The sequence below is a fragment of the Pyxicephalus adspersus genome, chromosome 3 (genome assembly GCF_032062135.1).
Source record: "Pyxicephalus adspersus chromosome 3, UCB_Pads_2.0, whole genome shotgun sequence".
In the NCBI taxonomy this organism is placed as follows: domain Eukaryota; kingdom Metazoa; phylum Chordata; class Amphibia; order Anura; family Pyxicephalidae; genus Pyxicephalus; species Pyxicephalus adspersus.
In genome coordinates, this window is record NC_092860.1 from 142,146,304 (window position 1) to 142,170,165 (window position 23,862).

Here is a 23,862-nt window from a genome sequence, read left to right on the forward strand (position 1 = left end):
AGACCCCTTGTGGACCCTTGTGGCTCAAGAGGGTAGAGGCTCTTTGTGGACCCTTGAGGCTGAGGAGGGTACAAACCTCTTTTGGACTTTGCAGCTGAGAAGAGTACGGGCCCCTTGTGGACCCTTGCCGCTGAGGAGGGTACAGGCCCCTCATGGACTCTTGTGGCTGAGGAGAGTACAGAACCCTTGTTGACCCCTGTGGCTGAGCAGGGTACAGGTCCCTCATGGACCCTTGCGGCTGAGGAGGGTACCTCCTATGTCTGCATCTGTATATAGGTGTGATTCTTGTTGCTTTTATATTTAATGTTGTTTATCAAAAATGTATACAGTATATGCAATACCCATAGCATTGTGAACTAAACACCCCTAAACACTTTTCAGTGTTAGATATCTCCACATTGGAGACAACCATTCTAAGCCCATCTCCTTCTTTCAAACAGAAAACCTGTTGAGGTTTGGACTCAGAAGGAAGCCAAGTCTGGGTAGGCATCTTTAGGTACCCGTGTGTATCTATAGTACTAGCTGTGGCAGCCATAGGGGACAATCTTTAGTTGCAGGATTAAAAATGGTAGTTGCTGTAATCTCTCTACAAAATTTGGAACATACTAAAAATATTCATGGTTGTGGGCATGAACTGCTGTTTTAGGAGAGGTTGGCAAGCTATCAAATAGGCATGGAGGGGGCAAGTGCAAAGTGACACCAAGACACGGGACACAGCCTAGATAAAGAGTGCTTTGTGTGCCACAAAACCATTCTCTAATGTGTCTCTGAGTGTCTCTGGAAATCCTCTGGAAATTGGTTGACCTCTTCCATTGTTATTCTTTTGCAACATTTGGAAAACATGCATCTCTACCTCCTATCATGTCATTTTCTGTGCCACATTGTCCTAATCCTCATGTGTAAACTTTTATTTTCTGAATTCAGAGTGAGCTTCAATAGAATTTGGTCTGACCAGGGGGACCGGGAACATCCAAAGGTGGATAGGCTGACCATTTTGGTAGCTGAGTTACCTATAAGAATTAGTCACTCACTGAGATTCATGGGGGTTGCAGAATGGCTAACAAGACTAAGAGCCATCTTGAGTTAACTAAAATTGACCTCCAGACACAATAGCCCCACTAAACTCTACCCACCTCTCTCCCCTCTAGCAGATACTTCAATTACTGCATATAATCAAGTATAAACTATTAGACAATATTAGAAAACAAATCTTGGTTTATATTTAGGTGAATCCTAGTGGTATGTCCTGGAACTGCATTGCCTCTGGTTAGACAAATCAGATATGCATAAAACAAGCTGTATGTTACAACATGCACAAAAGATCATTTAAAAGCATGTGACCCATAATAACTAACTCAAAAGTACAAAATATTTCAACCTGTGTGATTTATGTTTTTCCTTTTGAAATCAATGTTTCAAAAAATAATACTGTGGATTTTTTTTTATTTACATTATTTTATAGGCATTTACTGTTTTAAATGTTAGCAGTGATGGCCATATTTGTGCCTAAGGTTTATACTCGAGTCAGTGTAGTTTTCCTGTTTTTTTCAGGTAAAAGTAGGGACCTTGGCTTAAAAATCAAACCATTTTTTTATTGAAAATATATGTATAATTTTTTTAATAAAGTGTGTTGCTCTGTGTATTCATCTTGAGATTTAATTATTGAAATTTGACTAGAATGTACCTTTAACATTGTACACTTGATTACTGCCGCTTTTATTCCATGAAAGCACAGAATGATTTTCTTGACTTGAGTTGATGTTATGTTTGAGCTTCTTTACTGGACAAAAAGAGATTGTAATCTTGCCTATCTGGTATTTTTACTATTCTATAATCATTATAAACAGCTAAACTCCAGACGGCCCAATTAAATGCTCATACTGCAGCCCAGCACCTGGTCTCCAAAGAATATAAATTATAAATAATAAAAATGACTTCCAAATAAGTGTTTTTTTCCCCCTCAAATTTCTGCTTTCATTGCATTATGTGCACCAGTTAGCCAGTGTTGTATGCAAAATTAGCACTAGAGCTCATAGATCTGTATCTACAAACATTAGGTTAGATCATTACTAGTGGTGCAGGATAGTGCATACACAGTGCATTAATATGCTTTATGTAAAATGTGGGTTTTAATGCTGGTTACTGCAAGTGCATTGGTGTAAATACAGCCTTGCAAATAATGTCGGGAGCAGTTCCCAGTACTTGGCTTTAGATATTTACGTAGCTTGGGGGGATTTCCTGAACTTGGCTGTGGTCATCAGCATTGGTGTGCGTGGATGCTGCACAGTTTTACAGAGAATCTAAAAACCCAAAGTAGCAATACAATGAGCAAAACCTGATTTCTCAAAAAGCCATCTAGGCCGTGGCCTGGGGTGCCATGTCCAATAGCAGAGGCATTTGTACTTCTATTGAAAATAAAAGTACTTAGCATAGGGCTGTTCTGGCCACAATCATGGTTTCCATCAATGACCATCCACTATCATCATGTCCTTCCAATATTCGTCCCTCGAGCACAAGCTATCTGGCTTAGGGGAGAAAAAAAAGTACAAATCCAGTAAAAGTACAAAAGTACAAATCCAGCCCTTTCAATGAGCAGTTAATGGACTCAGAAAGTGGTCTTATAAGGGTGGAACTAACTTCACTCAGTGGAGCTGCTGGGTCACTGCTGGGGGGATCAGGGGCTACTGAGCTGTTTGGTCACAGCTTGGGGGGATCAGGGGGAGCTGAGCTGCTGAGTCACTGCTGGGGGGATCAGGGGGGACTGGGCAGTTGGGTCACTGCTGGGGGGATAAGGGGGAGCTGAGCTGCTGAGTCACTGCTGTGGGGATCAACAGGGACTAAGCTGTTGGGTCACTGTTGGGGAGAGCTAAGCTGCTGAGTCCCCGCTGGGGGATAAGGGGGAGCTGAACTGCTGAGTCACTGCTGGGGGGATCAGGGGGGACTGAGCTGTTGGGTCACTGCTGGGGGGATCAGGGGGAGCTGAGCTGCTAATTCATGGTTGGGCCTAGAAAAAAAAAGAAACTGTGCTGCTGATTTGCTGCATGAAAAGGCAAACATTGAAGCTTCAAGTGGAATAATAGTAAAAATGTGCTCTGTGTTCCTTTAAATTTGCCACACTATTATCACTTCAAAGAACAGAATCCTTTCCTAAAAATAAATAGCGAAAAGGGTGAAACTTACTTAGTTCCTTTATCTTCTGAGGCTGAGCCAGACAGATTTCTGCAGTATTTAGATAAATGTCAAATTTGCATGCAAACAAACCAGGATACAGCCAGTGAGAGCTGACATGACAATAAAGAATTGAATGCACTGTCTGACATAATACATTCTGCAGGATATGTCCTAACCATGCAACTTGTCTGCTTCCAATCCTTATGTACTGTAAAATAGTGGGAATTGAGATATTTTACACATTTGGCATTACTTTGGGACAAAGACATAAAGCAAAAATATGAGCAAAGAGGAGTTAGTAGACCGCTTTAAGCTCTTCTGATGTGAACTTTGAGGATGAACTGTACCACAATGCCTGCAGTTACAATGAGGGATTGTTTATAAACCTAATAAATTACATAAAAATGAACATACATGTGTTCAAACACAGCTTAGTTTTATGCCAGAGTATACTCTTTCTTTGCATCCAAGGTATTTCATTTATCCACCATGAGTAAGTGGAAATACCGAGGGATCAGGAGTGCGTTATGAGGATTTTTGGGATCCTTAGGCTTACTAGAAAGCTATAGGAATGCCAAGAGATGTCTATGGCGCCTGAATAAATGGGGTCTAAAGAACCTAGTACATTCCTCTTTTAACTTTTCTCTTTTTTGTTATCAAATGCATACAGCTAGCGTTGGAAAGCAAGTAGATCTGCTCAGAGACATCAGAAAATTGACATAACTGAAATGCTGGGCTTCTAGTATGTTGCATTACCAATATTAAGGAAAGACTGCTATCAACATATTCTTTGCCTATTATATGGGAGCAGTTTAATATTTGGGCCTAAACTTTACATAAAAGTGTTGATCTAAAAGTCTTCACATGTATTTGTAAATTTAAGCATAAACATGTTTTTAACCTATAATGCTGAATTGTTTCATTACACTTTCTGCACTGGCAGTTCTGGGAAATATTCATATCGTTTAACATTGTAGAGCTATCATCTCAAGTTCCCAGAGTCAGAAGGATAGGAAGTGATGTGCAAAATCTATATGTATATATATATATCTATATGGGGACACAGACAACAAAAAAGGCAACTTTTTTTTAATTTGTCCTGGTGACCACCCCTACCCATGTCAACCCTTTTACCCCTCTGTTTCTTGTTCTGCTATTACTGAGATGAAGAGTAAATGAAAATATCCCCAGAGCAATCCCAGCATGAATAATTTAAGTAACTCGAATCCCACTCTTTTTAAAACAAATGGAACATTTTTGGGTGAAGTTCACCATATAAGTCAGTTGTACTATTTTACTAGTTAAAGGGGAACTCAGGAAAGCATATATTTAAAGAGTAATGTAAAAGAAATATACAAAAAAGTCAAATTTTTATTTTTTACATTCGTGCTGCCCTTTCAATGACACATTTATACGAATACCATGATCCCAGTACAATAGTGTCATTAGCTTGCTGCTCCTGATGCCTGCGATATATTTAAATGGAATTAGTCATTTTAGATGGCAGCTCCATAGTTTTCTATTGTGGGGACTTATTCTATTAAAATAAGAATCGGCACCAGAAGCTAATAATACCACTATGCTGACATTCAGGGAGCTGTAACTGAAAAGCAGAGCACAGAATACAGAGGTTTGTAGTATTTGACTGCCTAAACTCACCCCAGCTCTCCCATTATAATAGAAATGAATGAGAAAGGTTGAAGAAGAATTTATGGTAGCAGGAATGGCTTTCAATTTTTGTCCCATGGTTGGCATGCTAGTGAATGGAATATTTAAATTGTGCAGAGAAATGAGATGCTTCTGCTTTCTTTACATCTCCATTGCCTGTGCAAGCCAACCACAAAGCTGGACAACACCTACTATAGAAGTTCTTATTTGCTTTATAAATGCCTCAAAGTGCCTGTTGACCATCTCCAACCGTCTTTGTGAATCTTCCCCAAAACACAACTAAACGTAATTTATAAAAAAAATGCATCCATGCTGTTACTTTATTGGCGAAGGGATAGGTGATGCTCCTTTCCCAATTAAATAAACTTACCTGCCCGATTGTATTTTTTTAAAATGTTACTCATCAGTCCGAACTCACAGCAGTAATCATCTTCCCCCGGTCTTCTTCCAGGTTCCTGGTCCTTCACCATCTTGATTGGCCAGGCCAGACGGATTTAGCCCCTGCACATGTATGTGGGATTTCCTTCATGCCCGGGGTATGCCAGGATACCCAGCATTGTATACATTGAAGAAAAGATTGCAGTCAGGCATGTTTAGTTTATTGCAAAAGGGACATTGTCTGTCACTTCTGCAATAATAAACTTGCTGTTATCAATTTTTTAGGGGTTAATTTTAGTTCTGCTTCAACATAGGACACTTAACACGTTGGTTCCCATAGTCCTTTCTAATGACACTTCCTGGAGTTCTCTTCTTCTACAAGGACGGAAAGACATAAAAACCTGACACTTACCCATTTTACCTATTATTATTTGTTATTTGTTCCCCCCCCCACAGTTTTTCTCTATCTGAAAGCTGCAAAACAAAACAATTTCCTTGGCCCCATCTTCTAAAGCTATCAGTAGGTTCAGGTGGCATCACCATGCCTCAATGCCACGTCCCCAGAGGTGGCTGCTGGCACCTTGCCAGTCAATCTGCCACTCTCACCACAGCACTGGTTCTTAAAGGACTTAAAGTACTGTATCTCTAACTGCCGCCCCCATTCATTCTCCATGGGGATGGTGCGGAGAGAATCTCTTTGTAGCGTCTCCCTCAAGGCAGTGGTGCACTGGCATTAAGGAAGTGGTAACCGTCCCACAACTTCATGGCCAATTTGAACATAACCTAACATGTTTTTGCAATTGGCTTAAGTGCATTTTTCATTGAATTTTTCAAAGTTATTGGAAGTCAGAATTAACTATTTTGTTTTTCTTTTCATGAAAGGTCTGCTAATAGGAATGCACAGCAAACACATTTCCAAAAGTTCTAAAAATGAAAGCCAGACACAGTAACAGGAACATTTTATGAAATAATTATGTACAGTTATAAAAAAAATCTGCATTTTAAATGACTGCTGGCAGAACAGTTGGGAACTTATACAAACAAGACATTGCTGTCAAAGGCCTCCTTTTGCGTTCATATTAAGCCCTGATAAAATACAAGCACTTGAATGCAGAATATAGAAAAGGTTGCTTTGCCTGCAGTGATAATACATCTTGATGGGACTTTGCTGCATCCAAAGAAACACCAAGGATGAACGGTTAAATGCAACCTCAAAACTGTCATCCACAATGCCTTAATGATACAAATGGGAATCTGCTGACCTGCATTTGTGCTTTAAATGCAGCAACCACTGCATTTAAATGTAAATGTCTGATAGAAGCCCTGTCCATTCAAGCTATCAGAAAAGTCCATATTAATGTAAATCTCTTGTTAAAACTCAATTTTAGATAGAGGTATGTATTGGAAATCACGCAGCACAATCAAAATTCAGTGCTGGGTGCAATATGGACATTTGAACATGATGATAAAGAAAAAATAAATTTTGACTATAGATACACTTTACCCTAAAAGTGTAAAGTAGCCGTAACATTAAGGATGCCCCTTGTTAATAAGGAGCCGCAACTGTCCCTCCAGCTCCCTTCCAAGAACACACTCCTGCTTGCACCCAGCCATTGCCAAACTTTGCCCAAGTGTTGATGTGGACTTTAGGATTTTATATGAGAAGGAATCATAAAATATACTACTGTATAAACAAGGCTTTCCCCCATACTAACAAATAACTTTATCACCTACGTCTTATGTTTTTCCACATTTTCTCAAAGTATTGACCACTCAACATCAAGTTTGTGACCAACAGACCATTGTTCTACCAGATGTACAAACATTTCAAATCTTTTTATAGTTAACAACTCATGAAAATTACAATTGTTTATTAATACTTGAGAATAATCTCTACATAGCCAATATTCATAGATATAAGTTCCTAAAAATGTTTTCAGGAACCCACGGGTGGTCCAAACAATGTCAGACAAACTTAATGACAAACTCCTTGATGTCTGAAATAAAGGTTCAGTTTATCAGAATGGGGTGTGGTGGTCAGGATCTTTAGCCAAGCACCCCAAAAAAATCAAATTTAATAGTTTTGGCTATAGATACACTTTATTCCTAAAACTTTAGAGTGGCCCTTACATAAAGAACACCCCTTGTTAATAAGATTCAGCAGCCACCCCTCCAGCTCCCATTCTTTCTGCCTATTCCCCCAGGAACACACTCCTTCTTGCATGCAGCCAGCAGCAAACTTTGCCCAAGTGTGCACGTCCCTGGTATCGCCTGTGCAGGCAGCCTGGAGGGGGGTAACGTGGTGCACATTTTCAGAAGTTCTTAGGAACCCATGGGTGGTCCAAAAAATGTTGGCATGTTAGCAAATTCTCTGATGTCTGAATTAACGGCTCAGTTGATCATAATGGGGTATAGTCCTCAGGATTGTTAGCCATGTACCACCAACCCAAAAATTAAAAATAGAAAGCTTTGGCTATAGATACACTTTAACCCTAAAAAGTTTTAAATGGCCCTTACATAAAGAACACACCTTGTGGATTAGCCCCTCCAACTCCACTTTTTCCCCCTCCCCCCCCAAAGAACACACTCCTTTCACCCAGCCAGTGCCAAGTGTGTGCGTCCCTGGCATCACCTGTGCAAGCAGCCTGGAGAGCAGTAAGTTTGTGCAAATTTACAGGAATACATGTGTCAGCACATGATGCTAAATACCCTGATGTCCAAAATAAAGGCTCAGTTGATCGATCACATTGGGGTGTGATGGTCAAAATCTTTATCCAGGCACCACAAACCCAAAAAATCAAAATCAAAAGTTTTGGCTACAGACACACGTTAATCCTAAAACTTTATACCGTCCCTCACATAAAGGACACCTCTTGTTAATATAATTCAGCAGCCACCCCTCCAAACTTTGCCCAAGTGTGCTCGTCCCTGGCATCACCTGTTCAGGCAGCCTAGAAAGTAGTAAGGATGTTGCACATTTTCAGGATCTTTCTGGAACCCATGGGTGGTCCAAAAATTGTTGTCACATGTTAGGAAATTTTCAGATATCTGAATTGAAAAACTTAGCCGATTACTTTGGGGTGAGGTGGTCAGAATCTTTACCCAAGCACCACAAACTCAATAAAGCAAAATCAAAAGTTTTGGCTACAGACACACGTTGATCCTTAAACTTTATACCGGACCTTAGATAAAGGACACCCCTAGTCAATAAGGTTCAGCAGCCACCCCTTCAGCTTCTCTTCTTCCCCCCTATCCCTCTGAAGAACACACTTCTCCATGCACGTAGCCAGTGCCACACTTTGCCCAAGTGTACATGTCCTTGGCATCACCTGTGCAAGCAGCCTAGGGAGGAGTAAGGTTGTGCACATTTTCAAGAGTACTCAGGAACCCATGGGTGGCCCAAAAAATGCTGGCATGTAATGGTGAAATTTCTGATGTCTGAATTAAAGGCTCAGTTGATCACAATAGGGTGTGGTGGTCAGGATCTTTACCCAAGAACCACAAACCCAAAAAACAAAAATAAAAAGTTTTGGCTATAGATGTACTTTAAGCCTAAAACTTTATATCGGCCCCTTTTTAAAGGACACCCTTAGTCGATAAGATTCAGCAGCCACCCCTCCAACTCCCCTTCTTTCCCCTATCCCCCCGAAGAACACACTCCTCCTTGCACGCAGCCAGTGCCAAACTTTGCCCAAGTGTGCGCGTCCCTGGCATCGCCTGTGCAGGCAGCCTAGAGAGGAGTAAGGTGGTGCACATAGCAGCATGGACTTGTTAATAATCTCGCAGTGATCTTGTCAGTGTACAGCAGAGCGGTGTACAGAGCGAGCACGAGACACATCCAACTCCGGCTGGGGCAGCGTTCCAAAGGTTAGCCGTGCATTCTTCTTCATTACCCCCAACCCTCCGCATCCTCTCCTCCTCTTGATACCCCCTGCTTCCTTCCCCCAACCCCTTCTTTTACCCCCTGCTGCGTGTCCATGGGTCCGGGGACACTGTGGATATGCCCGGTACTGGAGAGAGAAATCTCCCCGTTGGATCTCCATGTAAATGACCGCTCTGCTCCTAACAAAAGCCTTGATGTTGAGCTGAGTGGAGAAAGAGGAGGAGGTTGAGGAGGGGGGTGAATAAATGATCTGACAGTCTAACAACCTGAAGCCACTCGCCATATTTTTGTTTATTCATGTTCTCTATCCCCCTCTCCATGCCTGTCATGCTTGAATCTCCCCGGCATGCCATTCTATTTTTTCTTAGAATATTATTATTATTCCCCCCTGCATCCCCCTGTCGATCAATGTTGCTGCTGTAGCTGCTGCTGTTATTGTAATGATCATTGTGCTGATATTATTATTATTATTATTAGTATTGTTATTTTTCTGGAGAAGATGGGAGGAGGTGGTGGTGGTGCTGCTGTATCTGCTGCTGGAGAGTTTGGTGGGGAATGTACAAGAATGTTTTACTGAAGGCTGCAAGCTGTCCATACTTTAGTTCTCCAAGCTGGAGGAATATGTCAATGGATGGAGACCAAGAAAAAAAAAAAATCTTTAACATCCCCCCCACCGCCAGCATCACCACCACCCTAACACCCCCTCGCTGCCTTCTAATCCATCCTAATCCTTTTGTTACTCATTTATTGTAATCCAAAGGAGGATGTAATAAAGAAAAGCGAAGGGGGGGAATTTTACGACCAAGATCAATAGGACTTTTTTTATGCTTTTTATATACCCGGGTTCAATAAAAATCTTCAAATCCCTCCTAATGGTTTAAAAGCGGACGAGTGTGAAATTTGGAAAAGCACAGTGCTTACCCTCACTGATTTGTACAATATTATTTAAGTAAATATAAACCTTGATAAGATAATGATATTTTAAAAGTTGTCATTTTTTATTAAATTAAAATATAGCAATAGAGATCCTTGTTCGGTACTTCCTGTTATAGGTTGACAACTGCCAGCTAGGTGTGCTTTTACGTTGTCACGCTTTCTCCAGAGAGACTACAGGAGCTGGCACGCATTGGGCAAGCATGGTGCAATGTAATCAGGAATCTCATCCAATGATATGAAGCCTGTGGACAAGAAGTAGTTGAAGGAGGATGCAGGAGATCAGCACTATACAAAAAAGAATTAAAATTATAACGGTATTTCATAAAAACATAAAGCAGACTTTATGTCATCCGGTAAGGGTTTAGATTTACTTTAATACAAATAATAATTTATATATGTTGATATGGGGATTGAATCCAGAGTTGTGTGCTGTCTGTAATATGCTGATATAACAATATCTGGAATATTATTGCACAGTCCAGGGATGTTTTAAGATTTGTGATTGATTGGAATGGCATTGACAAAACTGATTGGAGTCACTGCTGGCTATAAACAGGAAGATTTTCAGTTCTTTCCATCTAAATTCAGGATCTGCTGTGTGTGACTTAGGAAATCCCTATTATGTGTACATGGGTTTTGCTGTCACCTATTAATTACCTTTACACTGTCCTATCATTGCTGCATGTGCTGCCATTGGTCATTGAACACAGATCTCACACATGGGAATTGGTAGAGATACGTATATGTTAGGATCTGACTTCTGACATGTGGATTGGTCTAGGCTTCATGAAACTCAACAATTTATGACTTCTTCCATACATACATCAATATTAATTCAATCAATTTGTTCTATAGCTGGCTTGGGAAGATGAGAGATTGTATTGTTTAAAAGTACTTGCAGTGGATTTCGCCCAGTTTCAAGGTTTAATACAGATTGAATGAACTGCATGGAGTTTGCAGGTTCCCCCCATGTTTGCATACTCCGAGTACTCCGGTTTCCTCCCACATTCCAAAAATATGCAGCTAGGTTATTTGGTTTCCCCCCTAAATTGATCTTAGACAAATAAATACATAAGACTATGGTAGGGTATTAGATTTGTGGAACAGTTAGTGCCATGACAATGGACTTTGTACAGCACTGCGTAATATGTCGGTGCTATATAAATACTGTGAAATAATAATAATTACATATTCTGACCCAAACTGGGGCTGGGCCACCATGTGTGGACCATTGTAGCATCCTGTGCACCATGCCTAAAGCATTTCGGGACCTTTGTTTTATAGCCATGTGGAGTGTCAATCCAAACACAATCAATTGTACTACCACTCGCTGCAATCAACTCTTTAGTATTGATTCTTTGTAATCAATGAAAATACAAAGTCATGCATTCATATGATTCTCATTTGATCAATCTTTCAAATATTTATGATGAGTATATGTGCAAATGCTTCAAGACTCCATGAAAGAGAAATCAATAGAGAAATCTCAAAAAACTATAGGATCCATGCTTATTTACCGACCTGGCTGTTTTTTGGATTCACTTGGTTTACTGGTTGATCAAATTCAGAAAAAAAAATGATTTATGATCAATTAAAAAAATGATGATCAGTCAATGCAATGAGTAAATCAAGCCAGGTATGGGCAGCCAACTCACCTGGAACAAGTAGGTAGGAGAAGACTGGGCCATTACTCACTAAGTAATAAGGTGAGAATGACAACCCTGCATCCTAAATCTATAAAACCAGCAACATGGGCTCTCATATTTCTATCAATATTAGACAATGACTATATAGAAAGATGGGGTAACAGCAACAGGTAACAGGACCAATCCTTATACTGAGAAGTTGTAATGCGCTGAAAAAAGAGTGCAGCAGGTGTTTCTTTTGGTAACTTTGTTATCGCTTCATTTATCATTTAAAATTAATTAATAAACAGTAATTATATAGCCCCAAAATATTACGCAGAGAAAGAGAGGACCCTGCTCAGAAGAGCTTGCAATGTACTAATTGGGACAGTTTTTTAATAATTTTTTTTTAAAGTCTCAACCTTTTAGGACCCATTATCCTGCAGACATGGGCCACCATAGACACAAGATCATCACCAGATCTGGTTAAATTGGCCAGGTGTCTGGCACCTTGCTGCTTTAGCCTGGCCATATATTGGCAAATCTCTAGCCAAGAACAACCAACAGTAAAGCCCCATATAGATGTGTGATGGTTGTCAGACAATTTTTCATGATCAGTGATAGGTAAACAATGGAGTGCTGTTCAATTGAGAGGGGAAGGAGGGAGGAGGAGCGAGCTGCACCCCACTGTACCGTCCTCCAAAGGAGTTCACATTCCCGATCAATCAGTCATGGCGGATTGATAAACTACATCAGGGGATTGCTGTACTTATTCACATTTTCATTTGTGCTTGTCTCAGATGATGATTATCAGACATGTGTACGTAGCTTAAGGTCTCATCCTTCTTAGTGAGATTGCTGCTCTTCCAGGGGCCAATTATCCAAGAGAACAATTCTTCCAAAAATGGCCCCCGAATGTTGCAGCATTTGTTCTCTTTTCTGCTAAACATAGAAAATAGGGGAATTTTTACAACAACTTTGTTTTACTTAGAGACCAACTCTGCACAAGACTAACATTTCAGTTTTGCATTGCTCATGTCACGTCAAAGAACCAATATTGATCCTTTATAAGACCGTAATTCTGCTCTGTCCAGTCGCAGTTCCACGGCTCCAATTTGTAAATCGATCAATTTGTTATCAAACAGCCAGCCAACCGCTTGAAAGCGACTCTTCTATTGCTTACTTTTCTATAAATTGAGGGAAATCTGCACATAAGTGCTCAATATTTATTCGAACACGACTTTAAATTTGCTGCACGAATGCAAAATTTGCACGTTGGCTACTCGGCTATCAACGCTCATTCGCTTGCACCTCGAACTTGCTCTTCGGTCGTGGCAAAATCCACATTCGTCACCATTCCTTCTCTGCTTTGGCACGGATGAGGTTAACGTCCATTGAACTATAGTGCAAAGGGGTGGATGCGGATAGAACTGAGCGAACCGGCTGCTTGGCAGTTGAAGTGGCGTTTGGCAAAGATGGAAGCGGCAAGACTGTCAGAATAAGTCCACATTGCTTTATGATCAGCAGGAGACATGAATAGTTAACGCTTGGCGCTGCCCACAGGGGTGTGTGTGCCTTGCGGTGCAGAAATTATAACAGGGTTCCTTGGGAGGTGAGTTCATTAGCTGGCGATGAGAAAAGAAATCTGTTTTGGGTCTGGATGTGGCGGCGTGAAAGCAAAGGCGTCGAGAAAGGACAGTGATGTCTTCAGTGCCGGTCGCTAACATGCTGCGAGGTTCAAGCGTCACAGATCACAGAGGATCACAGAAAGCACAGACACCAATTTTACCCCTGTGAGATTTATTCTTCTTTTTATTCCTCCTCCCTCTCTGAGATTCTTCTGCTTTATTGTTTTGGTTTTTGTGGAAATCAGAAGTGACGATGTGAACGGACGCATGCATGCACTGTAAGTACCAGGGTTTTTTATAATAATTCATTTTTGCAGCAATTTGTCATGTTGTATATCTGTTTATCGTCTTATTGATCGTGATGTCATTCCAACTCTTGGGCATGTTGAAAGTTTGCAGATCTTGAAGGGAAATAATATAATGTGATAAAAATAAATCAAATGGTAAAATTACAATAGCAATGAATGCAATATAAAAAAAAAAATAAATCAGTGATTTATTCTAAATGCCGCTAGTATAAATACCTGAATCTGGCTTGATAACATTCTCTTGTAATTCTATGAGGGAGGAGAGGGAGGGGCAATATTAGGTGAGCTACATGACCATGTGCTGACATGGAACATGCTGAGAGGAGGAGAGAGCAATGAAATGACTTAATCTATCTGCTGCTGCTCCTTGATGAGCCAGTCACAGGCTGAGGGCTGGGAGGTGACCGGGCTGTGTTGGCTTATTGCGGTACTTTAAAGTTAGACCATATAATCTTATATGATTACGATGTGTCACTTACCTGCAGCTATTCAAAATCAGGTCACCTGTAATGTGTGTGACCAGGCTATGCTATAAAAGTCCAATAAAGCTTCCAACTCATTTCTGATCTTAACAACTTTTGCTGCATCTTTCAGCTTTATCAAAGCCTGCAGGTGTGTTACAGTGATTTGCAGATTAAACAATGAAGGCTTTATTAATATTAACAAATTTGTGTAGAGTAATATTTAACGGGGACAAAAACTGACTTTCTGAAAGTTTATTCAATGTAAAAATTAACCAAATTTGTTCAAGTTCAGTTTGCTTATTTTTGCCTTTCCTGGTTCCAGCAGTATATCTATCTATCTATCTATCTATCTATCTATCTATCTATCTATCTATCTATTGATGTAAATTGATGTAATATTGATGTAATAAATCATTATTATTATTATTATTATTATTATTATTATTAATAATAAAAAACTGTATTTAAATAGCGCCAAGATATTACGCAGTGCTGTACATTAAATAAGGGTTGCAAATGACAAACAGACACAAGAGGAGAGGACCCTGCCCAGAAGAGCTTACAATCTAGGAGGTGAGAGAAATAGCACACAATAGGAGGGGGATATGGAATGGTGGGGTAGTAGTGAGGGTTTTAGGGGACATAGGAAGACAGGTAGGCAAGTTTGAAAAGATGGGGTTTGAGTGGTCTTTTAAATGAGCAGAAAATAGGAACAAGCCCAATAGGACGAGGAAGACCAGCTTTACATGTTTAGTTAATGTTATACCCAGTATACAAGAGGGAGTGCTGGCATTTGTATTGGGGGCATGGGTGAGTTAAAGTAGAATGGTAGCAGTTTGGACCCTTCATCCCTTTCATTGTCATAGGCAAAGAGTACAATAGACACAAAAGAAGCCTCACTATATACAGTGCTTATATTGGCATGATCCCATAAAACACTGATTGCACATATGTTCATCTTTACTTGTTAAGTGATGAGAACATACAGAGTTTTACACTCTTTTAACTGTGCTATTTATCTGGCTTGGAGGTAAAAGCTAGAACCCCTAGACATTCATTTGCTCTCACCAAGGGTTGTCTTATGGATGATCTAGATCTTGTTGAGTATGCAGGCTGGGGAAATTATTATGATCACCCAACAGCATTGACATTAATCTGCCAACAGCATATTTTGCATGGTGAACTGGGCCACTTGGGAGAGTATAGGGGCCCATATACTGGTCAGTATCTGGTGCTTTGGAAAGAGATCCCAATTTTGAGACCTCTTTCAAAGTAACCCTACAATTCTCAATGGTATATGGATTGATAACAGCATAGTTTGCCATGGAGGTGCCAACTCTCACACTTGGTGTACCAAACTAAAAGTTTCCCAATTAGTCTTGCTCACTGTTATTGTACAAATAGCAGACACGAGTCAGCGCCAGTAGCAATGGTCCCTCGGTGAATTTTGCATCAAAATTGTCATGACAGTCTTTGTGACAATCTTTGTGACAAACCCCTTCAATGTGAAACATGCAATTGATCATTGGTAATTAATGGCGAGCCAAATAATTACCAAATTAACTTTTACAGCTTCATGTGTAAATAGAGACCAGCAATGGTATGAAACAGCGCTGGCAGCTTGCAGTTGGGTATGTAGATTGGGTTCCCTCGTCAGCACAGTTTCTTCTATATAATAACAATCTCAGCCTTTTCATTTCTTTTTTTCTTGTTAAACACACACTCACTCACATACGTGTTCATGATTGTCTAAGGTGCAAATGTAGAATCAACACAGGCATCCTATGATGGTATTAAGTGATCCCCCATGTGGTATTGGTCCATAAAAAACAAAAAATACCGCCCAAACAGGTTCTCTATACAAAGCGCTTTTATTCCTGCTGTCACCTGAAATGATCATTATTGATTAAGTGACTTTGATTAAGTTTCTGTAAAAAGGCTTCAGGGGTAGCCAGTCCGTTGCTTGGACTTGGGAAGTCCAGAAATCTAAATCGCAGTTGAATATATAAGACCGAAACTATGGCTGCTCTTGACAACAACAGTATAAGTGAAACGTTCACTCTCAGAGTAATGGCACACCACAGGCCTGTACTCTTAAACAATGTACAAGCCTGATTGGCAGCATTTATCCAGCAGGTTAAGAGTTGTCACACGGCAGTTAGTGGGCGTCTTTGTTAATCTTTTTTAGGGTACTTTTGCAAACTTAAACAGCTATGTAAAACAAGAGTCCAGACACATCTTGGTATTCCACCTTTAGCCTATTCTTTCTGTCCTATTAAAGAAAAGTGGTAAAGGGACCCTGTCATGTGTTTCCCTGCAAAATCAGATTTTAAATACTTCGCTTTCAAGCTGCAAGATCCGTTCAGGAGAAATGGTTGACCGACGTCCACTATAAAAGTGACTATTTGTCTCTGTCCCCTGCAGCACTGGTTCTTTCCTCTGACCTCCATGTCACTACTGTAGAGGATAATGATGATGCTTGCTTTAATTGCTCAGCCTATTTTGGGAAAAAAACAAGGCAGTGGCTAAAGCTATTGAGACAGTACTGTAACCCAGCAAAAATGTTGTGCAGATGCCAGAAAATTAACTAAATTTGCAATATACATACACACGTTTTGAAGCCACATTACAGCATCATGACCCTAAAAAGTGCAGCACCGGGGTTGCAGGTTAGCACTCTGGGCTTTGCAAGGCTAGGTTCCAGTTTGGAATCTCGGCCAGGACACTATAATACGATAAAGCCTTTTATAATTGGTGCAGCTCCAGATTTTGTATCCAATACAAAGTCCAATGGTAGTGGATCACTTCTACATTCCTAATTCTTATATAAAACACTAATATAGCCACAGGCCCACTGACTCACTATATACAATGATCCATAAGGTCCCAGGTTCTAATCTTAGCCAGGACAATATCTGCATGGAGTTTGCAGGTTCTCCATGTGTATGCGTGGATTTCCTGCCATATTCCAAAAAAAAAATGTAGTTAAATTGGCTTCCCCCAAATTGGTCTTGGACTGTGTTAATGACATATGACAATGGTGGGGAAATTAGATTGTGAGCCCCTTTGAGGGACAGCTAGTGACATGACTATGGACTTTGTACAGCACTGCATAATATTGCAGCGCTATAAAATAATAAATGACACTTTTGTAGCTCCCTCCAATTCTATATTATCAGTTACAGTAAGTATTTCTAGGAAGAGCTAAAACTAATTGATGGCTGTGAAATTCTGATTTTTTTTAATGAGATATTTTGTATGTAAAGAGCAGCAAAGACCCCTCCACCATATGTGTGTTTTGGATTCCTTCTGTTTCCTATAGAAGGGGTTCTACTAGAGTTGCAGTAGTGGGGTACACCAATGCACTGTAGCTATGCCTGGATGAACAAGCTGGAGTACTGGGCAGATGGATTATCTTGGCATCTTAGGTCTCTTTGTTCAATTTTGACTTTTTAAATATTGGATAGAATTGATTTAATTTTTTTTCTTTTGCTTCTTATGCAAAGGTTATTCTTATTCTATGTGACCAAAAGAAGCCTTCTCTCCGTGTTTAAATTTATACCCACCTGTAAAAATCAAATGCTTTTATGGTGGTCATATAAAATAAATGATGTGTCTGATATAAAAAGAAAACAGGGAAATATGTTTTAAAATGATTTCTCGCCGCTAGATCTTTTTTGGCAGTGGTGGTTTTTAACTGTTTTATTATTGCGCTGACTGACTGCGGCAGACAGAATGTTTATGTGGGTTGTATTCCTATGAACATAGAGTGACTTCCGCCAAAGCAGAAACTTTTAGCTGAGCTCATTTAGCTGCTTAAGCAAAAGAATTTTTAAAGAGACATTATTACCTTGCTCAGGGTATTGCCATTACCATTCAAGGGGTCCCTTGACCCACTGATAGCCCTCCAGTGTTCCTTTGCCACCCCTTCCTCAGTCCCAGATGTCACTTATATCCCAGTGTTAGCTGGTGTTGAATGCTAGGAGAGGTGATATGCTCTTCTAGGCGGGTGAAAGTCACATGTTTCCTCAAACCCAGACGCACCAGCTATTCTCATTGGATGAGGCAGCAGAAAGGAGCTGTAATGGGAGGGGAGTAGAGGCAAAGTGAATCTCAGTCAGTTGGAGGGCCCTTTGTACAAAGATGCTTTTTCTCCACTGTGTTTTCCTTTTTTAATGGTATTTTGCTATTTTAGGTTTATTAAGGTTAGCTTGGTTTATTTCATTTAGTGTTGTTTGTTTGTAATGTAGTAGATTTGATCTTTGTTTTTGTACTGTTGCTTTATATTTTTTTTTATTTTACTTTTCAGACTTTTTTTTCTTTCTGTGAAAAAAAAAACTTGAACCCTCAGGAGCATTTACTTCCCACTGCACCCCTAAACAATTTATTTAGCCTTCTTTATTGAGTCCTATACATTTTTACCACAATAGGGATCCTTAAAGTAAACTTTAGAAAACTTCACCTTGTAACAATTAAATGCAATTGCAAGTAAAGGTGTCTATAGATACCTACTTTTTGGTGCACCATTTTTTGTAATTAGTCACTAAAGACATCATCATGTTGTTAGGCCATTAGTAACTTCTAAATGTGTCAACATGTGGGCCAAAGTTTGGACTTTCCAGCAGAAGCCTTTATTTACTCAACAGCATGCCCTGATTTTGCCAATTTCTAAGATGTTCTAAAAAGCCTCAATTTAAACCCCCACAACCTGTTCATGCTTATTTTTCTTTTTGCATCTTTACTTTGCCCTTAGGAGTGAAGATTGGAAGTCAAGCTGTAAACTGTAAAGGACTCTCATACAAACCATCCAAAAACTTCTCTAGTTATATATTGATTTGCCATTTTGTTATTCACACCAGTCTTTTTTTCTTAGCATTTTCTCCACATAATGATTGTGCTTAACAATTGAACAACTGCCACTTTCTTTAGTAGAACGAATGTGCACAGCTTCCAAATTCTGTACCCTCATAGCTGTGTAGGAATTTCAGCTTCTGTAAACTGCTTGCTGGAGAGGAGGATGTACACGAGCACCTGCAGTGCAAGGATCTCCATGCTTCTGCTTCATGCATTCTGTGGATCCTTGTTCCTGGTATACAAATAATTCCTGCTACTGGTGGAATATTAACCCATCAGTTATCAGAGGGGAAGAAACAGAATAGACCTTTGCTCCAAAATTGTTTTTTGGTTACATCTTTGTAAAAAGGTCACTTTTCTCAGAGATGCTTCCAAGATGGTAGTCACTGCACGATGCTAACTCTCCACTCTTTCCCACATCCTTAAGAAACAAGTAACTGATTGTTGTGTTTTGTGCATTGTAAATCTGGGCAAAGAGCCAACAGAGAAGGTGTTAGGGCCATGTCCTAATAATGATTTTGTCAATGATGATAAGTAATTGCTAACACTCAACTCACATCCTCCCATGACCTTGTATTTTCATGGTTGCTCCATCCTTAGTTCTTTGGTGTTCTATCTGATGATGTAGCAAAATCTGTTAAGAAAAAAGGTAGCTGTATAATGATGATCCTGGGGTGCTGTGTCACCTCTGCAAAACTAAAGGGGGGAAAATAAAGTGCACCCCTAAACTCGCCTGCCCACTCCCCTCTTACCCATTCACAACTTTGCTTCTGAGTTGTCTTCCTATGGTACCCAAGAGAACCCATGGGCACTAGAAGAAGACCTGACCACTCTGCAGGGATGAAGAGAGAAAACCTAATGCATTATGTACCCATGAATTAAAGTACCGGTAAGTAAAATGGTAAAAATGGAAAAAGACCCCTTTTAGTGGTTCGTCTCTTTAATAAATAGCTACAGTACAGATTTTCAATGATCATGGATTTTTCTTGTCTCTACATGTATTAAAAAATGTAATTATGGCAGCTTCCAGCGAGAAAAAGCTGAGACTGCAGAACTGATGCTAGTCACTTAAGATTATCCATTTATCACTGGCGAGTATATAAATTGAGCCTTCACATATGAAGTTGTAAACTATGTTCTTACATTTTAATGCTTAGCTCCACTTTAAACTAATATTGCTCTATAAAATGTGTTAGCTGTACTTTCAAATGCTCATTTTTTTCAGCTGCAGGATTTTTACTGCTAAATCAGGAAAATTAGCTATATTTAAGCTAAGGGTTTGAAGTTTCATTTTAAGCTAAATTGGAACAGCTTGGTAGTTCAGATATATTCCCCAAGTCAGAGGAGATGGAAAATGATTTTGTTAGATTGGAATGTACACTTTACAAGGCAATGGGCGAACAAGAGTTAATCAATGCAATCAATTGTTTGTGAAGTCTTTTAATGTTCTGATATTTGATTGAGTGTTGCAGCTTTCTGCATACATATGTCCAGTGGAAATTGAAGATGATTATCCATAAAAGAAAGGGTTTAACTCCTTGTATTGTATCCACCTTTTGAGATCAGATGGTAGGAGATAACAATGTGATTGAACCTTATATTGAGCGATCCAAAGCAATTGGTCAGGAAATCTAGAACCGAAAATTAACTCTAAGAATATTAGCCTGTAGTTCTATGATAGTTTACTATTAATTTGTGACAATTATCCTATGTCTTAGTTAGCCTATGGGCTTTTTATTAATAATATTTATTTATATAGGGTTGACATTTTCTACAGCGCTTTATACAGAATAAATCACATCACAATCTAATATTCCTTCAATAGTCTTTGGCAAATTTAGGAGCTGGGTGAGGTGGTTAACCTACCCATACATTTTTGTGATGTGGGAGGAAAGCGGAGTACCAACAAAGAAACCCATACAAACATGGTGAGACATCGACCTGATTATTAAAGTTCTCCAAGACTGGAAAATATAGACCACCATGGGAGAACCTGGGTGATGCAGTGAAAATATAGACAGAAATATTAAAAATATAAATAAATGAATATAAAAAAAGAGCAGACATCAGGGACCACTTGGTGTTTTTTGTCCCCGTTGCTCCTTATGGAACAATTCCAGGAATTAATAGGCAGTTGGCAGCTATGTATAACATCCTTAAAGGTTTCCTTTTAATAATGGTGGTGATTTTGTTACTTGTACTTAAAATATTTAGCAGGGCAGCTCAGTTATACAAAAAACTCTTCAGTAAGATATTCATTTGAAAAACCCAAGTATATAACAAGGTATAAATGATCTTAAAAATGCAAGGAGAAAGAAGAAATGTAATTCTTTATTCCCAGAAGATGGATTTGCCAATGGCACATTTCATTTGCCAAATTTGCACTTACAAAATGTGTTGTCCTGGAAACTATTTATAGAACTTAAATATTTGCAAGGAATTAATTATGCTTAGGGGCTTCCAGATGAATTAATATTAGAATACAAGCCAGTCACATGCATGAGAGACGCCGAATGTATTCCAGAAGGGAGAAGGAGGGATCCTCTGTTACAGCTGATTTTTGTGCCAGGACATTATGACTGTCACTTGTATGCAATGTGGTAACAATTACATGGTTACAGTATGACGCCCCGGGCTACAGAGAATGTGGGTATGTGTTTCATTTTCTAAAACCTAGGTGGGCAGCCCGAGATACTCTCTAGATCAGGGCCATTTCTAGGAATAAGAATATCCTTAGGGCGCAGTGGTGCCAATGTAAGAGAAAAATCTAGCATGATCCTGGTATGTCCCCATAAAATACCTTGAACCATTATTTTGATTTTGCAGTAAAATTTTGTCACTAAAACATCACCCACTACTTGACATGCATGCTGCCTCTCCTTTACTATTTGTTGGCTGGCACAGCAGTCCTTAGATCTTTAGAATTGCGTTGACTCAATGTACTTCATTCCATGCTACCAAAAGCCTTGGTGATGAGGGACTTGAGCCCTGAAACGTGTTGGCAGCTGTATTTGTGTAGCTACAACAATTAAATTTGTAAGCAATGTGGATCTCTTTTCCTAAAAACAACAAAGTGGGATGGACCCAGCAGGCCCACCCACTACAGGCCACCTGCAGGAACCACAGGAGGGGCGGATACAAGACCGGCCACCCCGGACTAGGAAAGATAAAAGCAGTGACTGTTTTTTCCTACTGGATGCTCTGGAACACTGGAAATTTTTCATTAACAGCCATGTGAATAACATTTTTATGGTAAGAGCCTTTTAATTTGATCCTACTAGTAGATCTATTATTATTATACTATCTTTATTAGAGTGGTGTAATTAGCAGGATTGTCACTATGTAGATAGGGTGGTCTTAGTTGGACCTGTAGCTTTAGATGGGCATTATAGAGACCCTGACAAAAACTTAAAATTTGCAGATAAAAACACAAAAAGCTTATTTGAGAGGTATTTCCCTTTTCATGAACGTGAGCATGAACTATGTTTTGATTCCCTTGTAATATGCCTTTAACTCCAGAACACAATCTTGGTGGGAAAACCAAACATTCCCACGTCACAGATTTCCAAGCCAATTTTTTTTCATGGCAAATATGGACATCAAATACAAAACAAACAAATTTTATGATTCCTTCATAGAAAAAATTTCACTGTCCTGGTTATCCTGTTGAACAGTTGGCGGTTCCTTTGCTAATTAAAACAAAATGTAACTTATGTGTTTTAATGCAGCATAATTGTTATACCGCCACAAACTCTGTCCCCTTCTCCCAATCAAACCATTCTGTTTTTTTTTTCTTAACAAAAGTACTCTTAATTTGTAGCAAACAAAGAAATAAAATATTCATTAAACAAATTAAACCATGGGTCATGAAGCTGATTCACAGAACTAATTTGAAGTCACATAAAAGGAAGTCTTGGTGTTATACACTGTATACTGTTGTAAAATTGTGCACGTGCCTGCCTCAAACAGTACCAGATTACTCTTACCAACACTAACGTTCCTATATAATTTTCTATATTTATTGTATTGTATGTATTTTTATATTTTTATTTTGTATTTGTTGTATGGTATTTATCTATAACAGCCTCCATATTGTAGACATTTGAAGGCCATGCTGTAGGGTACATTAGTTTTGGATGTGATTTTAGCAACCAAATTATATTCCAGAGTTTCCGTGATCAACCAGAGTTTCCTAAAACACATGGGTTCCTCTGTGGGTTCCTTGATCTGCTGTTGACTGACCCATCTAATGGTGCTTGCATAGGGTATACCACCATTCGGCAGAACCAGTGTCATGGCACCAATTTTTAGCTGCCCATAAGGGTGGCATTCCAAGCACCAAGACTAGGCACCGAATGACCCCTGATTAAGCAGGGATTTCCAAAGACCTAACATTGATTTCAAAGGGTTCCTTTAGGGTAAGAGGGTTGAATAAAGCTACTCTATGGAGTAGTATTCCTTTTTGGTAAGCAACTATGTACAAGGATTTGGCAAGGTGTGGGGAGGAGGAACAGGGCCAGTATTAGTTACTAGCGAGCTATAAAAGAAAAAGGGGCTATGCTAGGGAATAGATTTTCCTAAACAAAATGGCCATAGGAACAAAAGCAAACTGAAAGTAAATAAATCATTGTTTGTACAAGCTAAAATACTGCAAGTGAGTCGTTTAGCAAGTTTGCTTTGACTTTATTTTCCACTACACATGGCAGTTCCTAGGCTTCATCTGACTTGCTTTTTATTGCACTGCATATCCTTTTGAGATGTATGGAATTATGGGGAATCAAACCTTTCTTGTTTCTTTCTAAACCTATGTAGTTGTCTTTTAATGGAAATAGCTGCGTATCATAAGAAGCCCATAGTGCGCATTGTGGTATACTGCGTTAAATGGTGCAGGTCCAGTTTTCCTTATGCTGGAGTGCATTGGCAGCCCATTCAAAATGATCCATCCAT

General features: G+C 39.5%; 1 protein-coding gene across 1 annotated transcript in view; it reads left to right on the top strand.

The window, feature by feature from the left end:
• Positions 1–13,147: 13,147 nt before the first annotated feature.
• CTBP1 (C-terminal binding protein 1) overlaps positions 13,148–23,862 on the top strand; it is a 269,296-nt gene continuing 258,581 nt past the window's right edge. Inside the window, exon 1 of the mRNA XM_072406893.1 lies at positions 13,148–13,567. The gene's annotated coding sequence lies outside the window, so the exon portion shown is untranslated. The remainder of the gene's footprint in view (positions 13,568–23,862) is intronic.